Consider the following 13,700-nt stretch of genomic DNA (forward strand, 5'->3'; position numbering starts at 1 on the left):
ACCTGGAGTCCAGAGGGTGGTAAGGAGAAGAATGTACATAGCTGAAGATCAGTTTCCCAGCATTCCCTGGGATCCGCCCTGTTGGTCCTTTTTTTTTTTTTTTAACAGGCAGAGTGGACAGTGAGAGAGAGACAGAGAGGAAGGTCTTCCTTTGCTGTTGGTTCACCCTCCAATGGCCGCCGTGGCCAGCGCACTGCAGCCGGCGCACCGCGCTGATCCGAAGGCAGGAGCCAGGTGCTTCTCCTGGTCTCCCATGGGGTGCAGGGCCCAAGCAATTGGGCCATCCTCCACTGCACTCCCAGGCCACAGCAGAGAGCTGGCCTGGAAGAGGCAACCGGGACAGAATCCGGTGCCCCGACTGGGACTAGAACCCGGTGTGCCGGCGTCACAAGGTGGAGGATTAGCCTATTGAGCCGTGGCACCGGCCGCCCTGTTGGTCTTGACGCCTCCACTTCCTAGCTCTGAGACTTCCCTCCCTGCCTCTTTCCTCCTCTGTGAAATGGACGTGCACAAGATGACGAAAGGTTGATGGTGTAAAAACATGTTCAGTGATTGTGTATTTATGATCCCTGGAGCAGTAGAATACGATAAAGTTGGGTCCATTTCCCTGTCATCTATGGTAAGAACAGTTCAGGTTTTCTGAAACTCAGAACTGAACTCTTGATAAGTTGGCAATTCTACACCTGGCTGAGGTTCTGGGATTTTAACGCTTAATGAAATTTTGACCCACCAACAACTAATGACATGAGTATTCAAAGACCGTTTTTCTGCTGTTGGAGAAACATCTGTATGCGCGAATGCTCTCTGAACGCTGATAACTGACAGCTCAGTTTTGGTTGTTTCCCAGTGTTGTGCCCCCCTACAAAATCAGCCAGGGCTGTCAGGTTCTCAGTGTTTACACAGTCTTTTTTTTTTGACAGGCAGATTTAGACAATGAGAGAGAGAGAGACAGAGAGAAAGGTCTTCCTTCCGTTGGTTCACTCTCCAAATGGCTGCTATGGCTGACACACTGTGCGGATCCGAAGCCAGGAGCCAGGTCCTTCTCCTGGTCTCCCATGCGGGTGCAGGGCCCAAGCACTTGGGCCATCCTCCACTAAACTCCTGGGCCACAGCAGAGAGCTGGACTGGAAGAGGAACAACCGGGACAGAACCGGCACCCCAACCGGGACTAGAACCCGGGGTGCCGGCGCCGCAGGCAGAGGATTAGCCAAGTGAGCTGCGGCGCCAGCCTAAACAGTCTTTAAAAAGGGAACTTTGATATTTTTGTTCTGTCCTTTATAGATCATTTATAAGAACTGACAGCTTCCTTTGGTTTCCTCTTTTGACTTGAAACATAGATAAATTTAAATTGTGATAGAGACCGAATTTCAAATATACTTCAATCTGTGTGATTACATGATCAGGATTAAAAGCAGATTTTTTAAAAAATTTATTTATTTGAAAGAGTTAGAGGGAGAGACAGATCTTCCATCTGCTGATTCACTCCCCAGATGGCCACAACATACAGGGCTGGGCCAGGCCAAAGCCAGGAGCCAGGAGCTCCATCTGGTCTCCCACATGGGTGGCAGGGCCCAAGCACTTGGGCCATCTTGTGCTGCGTTTTCAGGCCATTAACAGGGAGCTGGAGCATGTGGAGCAGCAGGGACTTGAACTGGTGCCCATATGGGATGCCAGCTTTGCAGGCGGCTACACCATGATACTGGTCCCCTTAAAGCAGAAATTAAAATTTAACCTCTTACAGTTACTACTGAACTTTAGCTTCGAAGGGACCTCAATTTATATCTTATTTTTAAAGTTTAATAGGAATTTTGGGAGCAGGCAATAGGATTTCTGTTTGATAAGTAATTTAATACTTACTAAGCAAAATGAAGCAAAACAAGCACAGCTAACGAAACTGCTATTGGTTAAACTAGAAATCTTTTTTTTTTTTTTTGACAGGCAGAGTGGACAGTGAGAGAGAGACAGAGAGAAAGGTCTTCCTTTGCCGTTGGTTCACCCTCCAATGGCCGCCGCGGCCGGCGCACCGCACTGATCCAAAGGCAGGAGCCAGGTACTTATCCTGGTCTCCCATGGGGTGCAGGGCCCAAGGCCTTGGGCCATCCTCTACTGCACTCCCTACTTCCTGGCCATAGCTGAGAGCTGACCTGGAAGGGGGGCAACCGGGACAGAATCCGGCGCCCAACCGGGACTAGAACCCAGTGTGCCAGTGCCTCTAGGTGGAGGATTAGCCTAGTGAGCTGCAGTGCTGGCCCTAAACTAGAAATCATTAAAACCAGCTTTGCTTTTGTCTTTATTTTTTTAAAGATTTATTTTATTTATTTGAAGACAGAGTTACAGAAGATAGAGAGAGAGAGAGTGGTTTTCCATCCACTGGTTCACTCCCCAAATGACTGCATGGGCCAGAACTAAACTGATCCAAAGCCAGGAGTCTGGAGTTTCTTCTGGATCTCCCATGTGGGTACAGGGACCCAAGGACTTGGGCCATCTTTTACTGCTTTCCTAGGACATAGCGGAGAGCTGGATCAGAAGTGGAGCAGCCGGGACTAGAACCAGTGCCCATATGGGATGCTGGCACTGCAGGCCACGGCTTTAACCTGCTGTGCCACAGCACTGGCCCCTGCTTTTGTCTTTAGGATAGGCTGGCTAGTAGCCTGGAGCCTATGGAGTGTTGGCGACAAGCAGATAATGATAACGATCCTCTCTTTGGACCCTTCACACGTTGGTACATATGCAAAGCAATAACTGAAAAATAGCCTCTCGATTCTTTAAAATTGTCCCAGATTGGCCAGGATGGTGCATTACATTCTTTTAAAAAATTTTAAAATCCTGGCCACTTGATTTGTAGCTGCTTGTTGATATTTCTGTCCCCTTCCCTGTACCAGCACACCAGAAACCGGGTCATGCTGGCAATGCCGCAAGCACTGACCCTGGTGGCTTCTTCCCACCGTGAGTTCCCATCACAGAGACACGTGCTGCTGTTGCCTCCTGGGTTATGGACCCAGAGGAAGGGGACATGGAGAGGGGCTCCTCCTTGCTTCTTCTGGTCTAGAATAAGGCAGGCTGGTTTCCAAGCTGTTCATGACTTTTTGTTCTCTTTCCTATTGAAATTCATTTAACAGATATTTATTAAACATTGTATTGGGCTCTATGGATACAGAGGTGAACAAAGCAAGAGGTTGTAAGTTAAACAGGAGCTGAGGGTTTTTGTCTGTTTTGTTTACCACTGACCCTCACAACTCTTTGAATGATGATATTTAAATTTTTTTAAGATTTATTTGAGAGGTAGAGTTAGAGACAACAGATGGGCAGACAGACAGGGACAGGGAGAGAGGTCTTCCATCTGCTGGTTCACTCCCCAGATGGCCTCAATGGCCAGAGCTGAGCTGATCTGAAGCCATGAGCTAGGAACTTCTGGGTATCCCACAAGGGTGCAGGGGCCCAAGCACTTGGGTCACCTTTTTTTTTTAAATTTTTTTATTATTATTTTTGACAGATAGAGTTAGGCAGTGAGAGAGAGAGAGAGAGAAAGATCTTCCTTCTGTTGGTTCACCCCCAAAAGGCCGCTACGGCCGGAACTATACCGATCCGAAGCCAGGAGCCAGGTGCCTCCTCTTGGTCTCCCATAGGAGTACAGGGGCCCAATCACTTGGGCCATCCTCCACTGCCTTCCCCGGGCCACAGCAGAGAGCTGGACTGGAAGAGGAGCAACTGGGAGTAGAACCTGGCGCCCATATGGGATGCCAGCACCACAAGCGGAGGATTTACCAAGTGAGCCACGGCGCCGGCCCCTTGGGTCATCTTCCACTGCTTTCCCAGGCTGTTAGCAGGGAGCTGGATCAGAGGAACAGCCAGGACGCCAACCAGCACCCATATGGAATGCCGGCACCATCGTCAGAGGCTTAACTTACTTTTCTACAGTGCTGGCCCCAGTAATTTTAAATTAATTGGACTGAATACATATAGAATTTTGTGTCCTTTTCACTTAATGTTGTGATCATTTTCCCATATTTTTGAATTTCTAGAAATGATATTCTAGCTGATAGTTATGGCTAATTTATTTAAGTCTTTATTATTGAAGACCTTATCAGTTATTCTATTAGGTAATGCTGTGATTAGTTTGTTCATGAAGTTTTGGAAAAACTTCTGAAAGTTTTCTCTGGAGATAGACGCATATATACAAACACACACACACACACACAAATTCTATTAATTTATGTAATTGAAAGGCAGAGTGTCACAGAGAGAGAGAGAGAGACCTTCCATCTGCTGGCTCACTCCCCAAATGGCTGCAGCAGCCAGGCCTGGGCCAGGCTGAAGCCAGGAGCCAGGAGCTCCATCCTGGTCTCCCACATGGGTGGCAGGAGCCCAGGCATTTGTGCCATCATATGCTGCCTCCATGTGTGCATCAGCAGGGAGCTGGGTTGGAACTAGAGCAGCCGGGACTTGAACTGGTGTACAGCGTCACGAGTGGCAGCCTAACCCACTGAGCCATCAGGCAGAGTTCTGTATATATTTTAGACAAATCTGTAGCATCAAAGTGTATTAATGTTTAAAGTTCTAAGCATCTATTTTCAGCTGTTCTTCAGAAGGATTATACAACTCCCCCCCCCCCCCCCGCCAGAGAAACCTTTTGCTTAAGGACTAAAGGAATACAGACTTCATGCGTTTCATAGGTACAACTTGAGGAATAAAGTGATTCTTCCCACCATACCCGCCCACCCACTCCCCCACCCCTCCCTCTCCCATTCTCAGGCCCATTCTCCACTAAAATCCATTTTCAATTAACTTTATACACTAAGACCAACTCTGTACTAAGTGAAGAGTTCAGTTTGCACGGAAAAAAAAAACAAAACTGTTCCTCAACAGTTGAGACAAGGGCTGTTCACAGTCATTGCATCTCGAAGTTAATTTTTCTTTTTTTTTTAAGAAACTAAATTAACTTTAAAGAAGCACCCAAGAACGATACATATTTTGCGAGTGCTTAGACGTAACTATAACTTGAGACATCAGAAAATCCTCCACTAATAATACGTTAGAAGAAAGTAAGTCCTTGAGAATGAGTTTTATCATTACTTAAGGAAGCATCTAAGAACAAGCAACGAAGTTGGACACTTAGGCATAACTGAAGCTTATGAGACATAGGAATATCCTCCAATTAATACACAAACAAGTTGTACTGTTAACTCTCATAATATAACTCCTTGAGGACAGAGGTCCTGCATGGGAAGTTAGTGCACAGTGACTCCTGTTCATTTAACAATTAACACTCTTATGTATGACGTCAGTGATCACCAAGGCTCTTGACATGAGCTGTCATGGCTATGGAAGCCTTTTGAATTCACAAACTCTGTCAGTATTTAGACAGGGCCATAAGCAAACTGGAAGTTCCCTCCTCCCTTCAGAGAAAAGTACCTCCTTCTTTGATGGCCCCTTCTTTCCACTGGGGTCTTACTCACAGAGATCTTTTATGTATGACATTTTTGTCAGTGTCTTGGCTTTCCATGCCTGAATCTGCTGTGTGGACTGGTTCTCATGTTGGAGCATTCACTCCTTTTTAATTCTATCATTATTACCAGACACTTAGTCCTATCCATATGATCACTTTAGCGCTTAATCCTATCCATATGACCACTGTAACACTTAAGATGGTATTTTTACCACCCAGCTTAAGGGGTTTTGGGGTCCCATGGCAAGTTTTTAAACTGTACCCTTAGTGGCCGGTGCTGCGGCTCACTAGGCTAATCCTCCGCCTGTGGCGCTGGCACCCCAGGTTCTAGTCCTGGTTGGGGCACCAGATTCTGTCCCAGTTGCTCCTCTTCCAGTCCAGCCCTCTGCTGTGGCCCAGGGAAGGCAGTGGAGGATGGCCCAAGTGCTTGGGCCCCTGTATTCCCATGGGAGACCAAGAGGAGGCACCTGGCTCCTGGCTTCGGATTGGCACAGCGTGCTGGCTCTAGCAGCCATTGGGGGTGGTGGTGGTGGTGGTGAACCAACGGAAGGAAGACCTTTCTCTCTGTTTCTCTCTCACTCTCACTGTCTAACTCTGTCAAAAAAAAAAAAAAAAAAAACCTGTACCCTTAGAAGTAAGTCTATAGAAATGTATGCAGAACTATAAGTTTTATAGTCACAAACTTCATACACTTCATAATTACAACTTTAGGAATGTGATGACCCTTCCCACTGTGCCCACCCTCCCATCCCTCTTTCTCTGCCTCTCTTATTACCACTCTTATTTGTTACTAAGATCTATTTTCAATTGACTTTATGCACATATGATTAACTTTATGTTAAATAAAGAGTTCAATAAATAGTTAAAAACCTGTTCCTCAACAGTCAAGACAAGGGCTGTTCAAGTCATTGCTTCTCAAAGTGTCAATTTCACTTCTACAGATTTCTTTTTAGGTGTTCTTAGTTATCACGGATCAGGGAGAACATATGGTGTTTGTCCCTTTGGGACTGGCTTATTTCACTAGGTATGATGTTTTCCAGGTTCATCCATTTTGTTGCAAATGACTGGATTTCATTTTTTTAACCGCTGTGTAGTAGTCCATGGTGAATGTATCCCATAATTTCTTTATCCAGTCTTCCGTTGATGGGCATTTGGGTTGATTCTGTGTCTTACTATTGTGGATTGAGCTGCAATAAACAGGGGAAGGGAGATCACTCTTTCGCATGCTGGTGTCATTTCCTTTGGGTAATTCCCAGGAGTGGGATGGCTGGGTCATGTGACAGGTCTGTGCTCACATTTCTGAGGTATCTCCATATTGTTTTCCACAGTGGCTGCACCAGTTTACATTCCCACAAATAGTAGATTAGGGTACATTTTACCCACATCCTCTCCAGCATTTGTTGTTGGTTGATTTCTGAATGTGAGCCATTCTAACTGGGGTGAGGTGAAACCTCATTGTGGTTTTGATTTGCATTTCCCTGATGGCTAGGGATCCTGAGCATTTTTTCATGTGTCTGTTGGCCATTTGGATTTCCTCTTTTGAAAAATGATGCAACTTACTCTTCTACCAATCCCATATGAGTGTGGTTTTACCAAATTCTTGGTAGCACTGTTTGATAATCAAAAAGAAACCAATCTTGCTAGATTGATAGGTGATATGTTTTTTTTTTCCATTTGTTTCTCCTTGCTAGTGAGTAAAATATTTTCCCTTTAATTTATCTGCTGCTATTTGTATTCTTCATTTTTTAAAGAAGATTAATCCATTGTGCCACAGTGGTGCTATTTCTTCTTTTGTTTGCTTCATTCATAGTTTTACTCATTTTTCTGTTTGGTTCTTGCATTTTCCCTATAAATTATTATATGTATATTAATCTTTTACCACAAGTAAGACAAATATTGTTCCCAGTTGACTCTGATTTTTTTAGAGATTTATTTTATTTATTTGAAAGACAGAGTTACAGAGAGAGGTGGAGACAGAAAGAGAGGTCTTCCATCCACTGGTTCACTTTCCAGTTGGCTGCAACGGCTTGAGCTGTGCCGATCCAAACCTAGGAGCTTCTTCTGGGTCTCCCATGTAGGTGCAGGGGCCCAAGGACTTGGGCCATCTTCCACTGCTTTCCCAGGTCATAGCAGAGAGCTGAATTGGAAGAGGAGCAGCCGGGACTAGAACCGGCACCCATATGGGATGCCGGCGCTTCAGGCCAGGGCCTTAACCTGCTGCACCACAGCGCCAGCCCCGACTCTGATTTTTGACATGCAGAAATATTTAATTTTTAGTCAAATATTGCCGACTTTGATAGTTTAGTATAGCATCTTTATTTTAAAAGATTGATTTATTTATTTGAAAGTCAGCATTACAGAGAGAGGGAGAGACAGAGATATTCCATATGCTGGTTCACTTCCCAAATGGCTGCTATGCCAGGGCTGAGCCAGCTCGAAGCCAGGAGCTTCATCCAGGTCTCCCATATGTGTGGCAGGAATCCAGACACTTGGGCCTTCACGTCACTGCATATCTGGGGCCATCGGCAGGGAGCTGCATTGGAAGTGGAGCTGCTGGGACTCGAACGGGTGCCCATATGGGATGGTGGTGTTGCAGGCAGTGGCTTGACTCACTAAGCCACAGCACTGCCCTCTCCTCCCTTTAAAGATTTATTTAGCTATTTGAATGGGAGAGAGATCTTCCATCCACTGGTTCACTCCCCAAGTGACGGTAACCCAGGCAGAAGCAAGGAGCCTAAAACACCTTCCAGGTCTCCCACGTGGGCGGCAGGGGTCCAGGCACTTGTGCCATCATCCACTGCTTCCTTAGTACATTAACAGGGAGCTGGATCAGAAACAGAGCAGCTGAGACCCAAGCTGATATGGGATGCCCGCGTCATAGCGGCTTAACCTGCTGCGCCACAACACCTGCTCCCACCTTGCATGCTTGACAGCAGTGTGTGAGAATTGCAGCCGCTTTACGTTGTTGCCAGAACTTTACATGATCACGTTCTCTTAAGACTTTATTTATTTGAAAGGCAAGCTACAGAGACAGAGGGAGAGATAAAGAGACTTCATCTGTTGGTTCACTCCCAGGTGGCCACAACTGCCGGGGCTGGGCTGGGTCGGGCCAAAGCCAGGAACCAGGAGCTTCATCTGGGTCTCCTGTGTGGGTGTGGGGACCCAAGCTCTGGGGCCGTCTTCTGCTGCTTTCCCAGGCCATAGCAGGGAGCTGGATGGAAGTGGAGCAGCCGGGACTAGAACTGGCGCCCATATGGGGTGCCGGTATCACAGACAGCGGCCGAAGCTGCTGTGCCACTGCACCAGCCTGGGATCATGTTTTTAATTCGAGCTGTTGTGATGCATATGCAGTAGTATCTTGTTACAGTTTTAATTTGCATTTCCCTCATCTCTTCATGTTTTCATTGATTTGTTTCTGTGTTTGCTATAGTAAGTTCGTCTGTATTAGTGTTTTGTTCTGACCGTCCTGTTCTTCTGTCTTTTCCTTCTTGTGTAAGCACTGCATGATTTTAACCATTGTAGTTTTTTTTACAGTGCATTTTAATACTTGACAGTACAAATTTGGTTAAAACCTCTCTTGAACATTTTCTACTTTAGTCCATAGGAATGTTAGAACAGTTTTGTTAAGTGACCTTCATCCTTAAAATTAAGAAAAGTGAGGATTTTGTTAAGCCTAAGAATTATTTTGGAAGGAATATTTTTAAAGATTTATTTATTTCTCTGAAAGTCAGAGTTACACAGGGAGAGGAGAGGGAGGGAGGGGGGGAGAGAGAGAGAGAGAGAGAGAGGTGGTTCACTCCCCAATTGGCCACAATGGCCGGAGCTGTGCTGATCCGAAGCCAGGAGCCAGGAGCTTCTTCCGGGTCTCCCACACAGGTGTCAGGGCCCAAGGACTTGGGCCATCTTTGGAAGGAATTTTTGTAACCGTCTTCATGTCGCCATTTATTTATGTATTTTTATATATCTTATGAATCTTCTGTGTGTCTTATAGGTTTTTAAAATGTTTCTGGCACATTTGTCAATTTATTCTAGAAATTTTTATTCATTTGGATATTTATCTTGAATCTAAATAATTATTACTGTTATAGTCTGCTATTCACTTTCATTTTGTCATTCATAATAATCCTTTGTCATTGTCCTCTCAAAGTTTAAAATATCTTTGCTGCTCATAGATCTTCCACTCTTTTAATTCTTTAGAGGTTAAGCTTTAAATAGGAAATTCTAACAGCCCATAGGTTACACAGAGGATTATTACCTCGAAGGCATCCTGTTTTATCGTAGAACTTGCTTGGCTTGAACTCGGGAAGATTGTCCTAAGGGAACATATGTAGACGCCTGCTGTTGAGATATAGGCGTGCCAGGAGTCGGGGTGTAGACTTGTGGCCCAGCAGTTCAAACATTGCGTCCTATATTGAAATGCCTGGGCTCTGTCCTGGCTCTGTTCCTGCCTTCAGCTTCCTGCCAACACAGACCCTGGGAGGTGGCAGTGATGGCTCAAGTAATTGGGTTCCTGCTGCTGACCTGGGAGACCCGGATTGAATTCTCAGCTGCAGGGCTTGGCTCCCTGTCCTCCCTGGGGACATCTGGAGAGTGAATCAGTAAATGGGAACTCGCCCTCTCTTCCTCTGTCTCTCCCAACTCTGTCTCATACATAACTAATTGTAAAAATAAAAACACTGGAAGCTGCAGCTAAATTCATATTTTCTTTTTCCAAGTCTTTTCTACCACGAGGCTGAATGTGAGTGGCAGCGGGCATCGAGGTGGCGTCAGCAATTTTGCAGAGAAAACAAAACCTTTGATGTTAAAAAGCAGACCCTTAGAGCAGCAGGTGACGGCTCAAGTAGTTGGGTCCCTGCCACCCACGCAGGAGACCTGGGTTGTAGTCCTGGCTCCTAGTTTTAGCCCAGCCCAGTCCTGACTGTTGTGGGCATTTGAGGGAGTGAGCAAGTAGACGGGAGCTTTCTTTCTCTTTCTCTTTTCCTGTCTCTCTGCCTCCCAGAAAGAAAAAAAAGTCAGAAGTTTCTCTAGGCCTGGAAGAGGGCAGAGGTGATGCTGTGAGCTGCCTCCGAGAAGGGACCTGCCAGTGCCTCCAGGAACTGAGAGCGGTGCCCGCTGAGAGTTAGCAAAATAAATAAATAAATAAATAAATGGGGATCTCCGTCCTACAGCTCGAGGAGCCATTCTGTCAGCTCAGCTGAGCGTGGCACAGGACCTCAAGCTTCAGATGAGAATGAAGCCCCAGTCCCTCCCATACAGCCTCGGGAGACCCTCCCTCACCCCGCGTGCGGCCGCGGGAGACCCTCCCTCACCCCGCGTACGGCCTCGAGAGACCCTCCCTCACCCCCGCCGCGTACGGCCTCGGGAGACCCTCCCTCACCCCGCGTACGGCCTCGGGAGACCCTCCCTCACCCCGCGTACAGCCGCGTGAGACCCTCCCTCACCCACCGCGTACAGCCGCGTGAGACCCTCCCTCACCCCGCGTACAGCCGCGTGAGACCCTCCCTCACCCCGCGTACAGCCGCGTGAGACCCTCCCTCACCCACCGCGTACGGCCGCGTGAGACCCTCCCTCACCCACCGCGTACAGCCGCGTGAGACCCTCCCTCACCCCGCGTACAGCCGCGTGAGACCCTCCCTCACCCCGCGTACAGCCGCGTGAGACCCTCCCTCACCCCGCGTACAGCCGCGTGAGACCCTCACTGGGGCAACCAGCTCAGCTGCCTGACTTCTGTCTCATGGAAATGATGACAGAATAAACTCGTTTTAAGTTGCTCGATTTGTAGAACTTTGTTATGCAGCATAAAAAACGGAAACCATAACCTTGAGGAGACTGTTGAACTGAGCTTAAGATTTTTCATTTGTTAAAGGGGATCATGACTTTTAGAGGGAAATTATGAGATGGCGTGAAATGTTGATGCAAAGCACCGGGGATCACAGGTGGTGAGATGTGTTGGTGTCAGGCTGGCCCGGCCTGGCTTCCTGCACGTGGCCCTGGGGAGATTGCCCGAGAGTGATGTTTTGCATCTCTGGGGAGATCCAGCTCCTAGAACTGGAATCACCAACTCAGAGCATGGTGGTGACGCTACAGACAGCTGCATTTCAGATTGTATTTTGTTGAACAAATGTTACTGGAATTTACCTAAAATTGAAGAGAATAAGAATTTGATTATTGTCCAAGCATGGACCATGTCTTTTGAAGAATGGTCTTTAAAATCTGCTGACTTGGGAAAAGGAAAACTAGTTTCAGGATTTAATAACCTCTGAAAAATAGAGAAATTTCAGTTTATCTGCATTTGATTATTTACCCGTGTTTGAGTGAATGAGTTAGGTTATTTGGGAAGGCAGTGGAAAAATTTGCTTTTAATGAGCCTCAAACTTACAGAAAACATGCGTATAGGATATAAAAACCTGTTTCTTCCTGGAATCCTTTGAGAATGAGTCACCACCACTATGCTCCATTACCCGCAAACACTTCAGTGTTGTAGCCACAACACAGCTGTCAGCCTTGGGAAGTGAGCATCGGAAACTATCTGATCCTCAGACTCTGTTCCGGTTTTGCCCGTTTTCCCGGCGGTGCCCCCCACAGCACAGGGATCAGTTCAGAGTCACGTTTGGCATTTCTTTGCTGGGTCTTTGTCCAGAAAAGTTCCTGTCTTTCCTTGATTTTCATGGCTTTAACACTTGACAACTTAGGCCAGTTAGGTTTTTTTCTCTTTTTTCCCCCAGTGCACACAGTATTTTATTTTTTTTTTTGTTATTTGCGAGGGAGGGAGGTGTGGGGAACAACCCGGACTAGACTGTTACTGGAATTAAGACTTATTCTATGCATCTGCTCTCCCACAATATGGTGCTGGGAGAGAAGAAAACAGCTTCTACACAGCTGCCTCCAGTTCAGCCAATAAACTGTAGGACTTGCTCCTGATTGGAGGAGAGCAGCGTACTCGGCGTGTGGGCAGCCGAGTTGGGATTGGTAGAGGAGGACTATAAAGGAGGAGAGAGACGGCATGCACCGGGAACATCTAAGGGGAATATCTAAGGGAACACCTGTGTAGCCCCCGAGAGAGCCGGCCGGCGGTGTGCCGCTCCCCTGCGGAAGTGGGGAATGTGGCCAGGGGGAACTGCCCTTCCACGGAGGTGGAGGGGATAGTAGCCAACCCGGGAAGAACCAGCAGCAAACCCGGGAAGGGCCGAGCAGACAAAAGAACAGCGCAGGGTTCAGTGTTGCTCCTCCACGAAGAGGGGGAGCGACAGGGAGGGAGGAAGGGAAAGAGAGAGAATGAACAGACTTATCTGCTGGGTTCATTTCTCAAATGTCCACAATGGCCTCTGGCTGGGACTGAAGCCAGGAGCCAGGCACTCAATCCAGGTCTCCCACACGGATGGCGGGAATCCAGTCTTCTGAGCAGCACGGTGTCTGCATTAGCAGGAAGCTGAAGTCAGGAATCGAACTCGGGCACTCTGACGTGGGACACAGGCACCTTAACCAGCATATATATATATATTTTTCTAAGATTTATTTTATTCATTTGAAAGACTGAGTTACAGAAGTAGAGACAGAGAGAGAGGTCTTCCATCTGCTGGTTCAGTCCCCAGATGGCTGCAAGGGCCAGAGCTGTGCTGATCCGAAGCCAGGAGCCAGGAGCTTCTTCTGGGTCTCCCACGTGGGTGCAGGGGCCCAAGGGTTTGGATCACCTTCCACTGCTATCCTAGGCCATAACAGAGAGCTGGATTGGAAGAGGAGCAGCTAGGACTTGAACTGGTACCCATATGGGATGCCAGCGCTTCAGGCCAGGGCTTTAACCCGCTGCGCCACAGCACTGGCCCTGGCATATATATATAATATATATAAATATTAAATATAAATATATTTAAGGTTTATTTATTTATTTGAAAGGCGGAGAGACAGGTCTTCTATCTGCTGGTTCGCTCCCAAAATGGCGGCAACAACTGGAGCCCAGGGCAGGCCAAGCTGGGAGTCAGGAACTCAGCCTGTGTCTTCCCCGTAGGTGACTGGAGGTCATACTGTTTGCCCCCAAGTGTGCATTAGCAAGGAGCTGGTATTAGGAGCAGAACTGGGACTTGAACCCAGGCGTTTCCGTACGGGACCTGGGCCTTCCCAAGCAGTGTCTTTACCACTGCTCCAAACTCCTGCCCCAGAGCAGCCCATTTATTAGTGCACCAGTGGCCAAGGGAGCCCAGTAACCAAGCCCAGCGGCAGTTGGTGGGGAAGTGTATTCTGTACCATGGTGCTTTGA

The 13,700-nt window shown here is 47.3% G+C and overlaps 1 protein-coding gene across 1 annotated transcript in view; it reads left to right on the forward strand.

Annotated features, from left to right (window-relative positions):
- The window catches only part of ESR2 (estrogen receptor 2), a 70,771-nt gene that overhangs the window by 22,908 nt on the left and 34,163 nt on the right, over positions 1-13,700 (forward strand). The gene's annotated exons all lie outside the window — the stretch shown is intronic.

The sequence above is a fragment of the Oryctolagus cuniculus genome, chromosome 20 (assembly GCF_051225735.1).
Source record: "Oryctolagus cuniculus isolate XC-2025 breed Fujian yellow rabbit chromosome 20, ASM5122573v1, whole genome shotgun sequence".
NCBI classification, from domain to species: Eukaryota; Metazoa; Chordata; class Mammalia; order Lagomorpha; family Leporidae; genus Oryctolagus; species Oryctolagus cuniculus.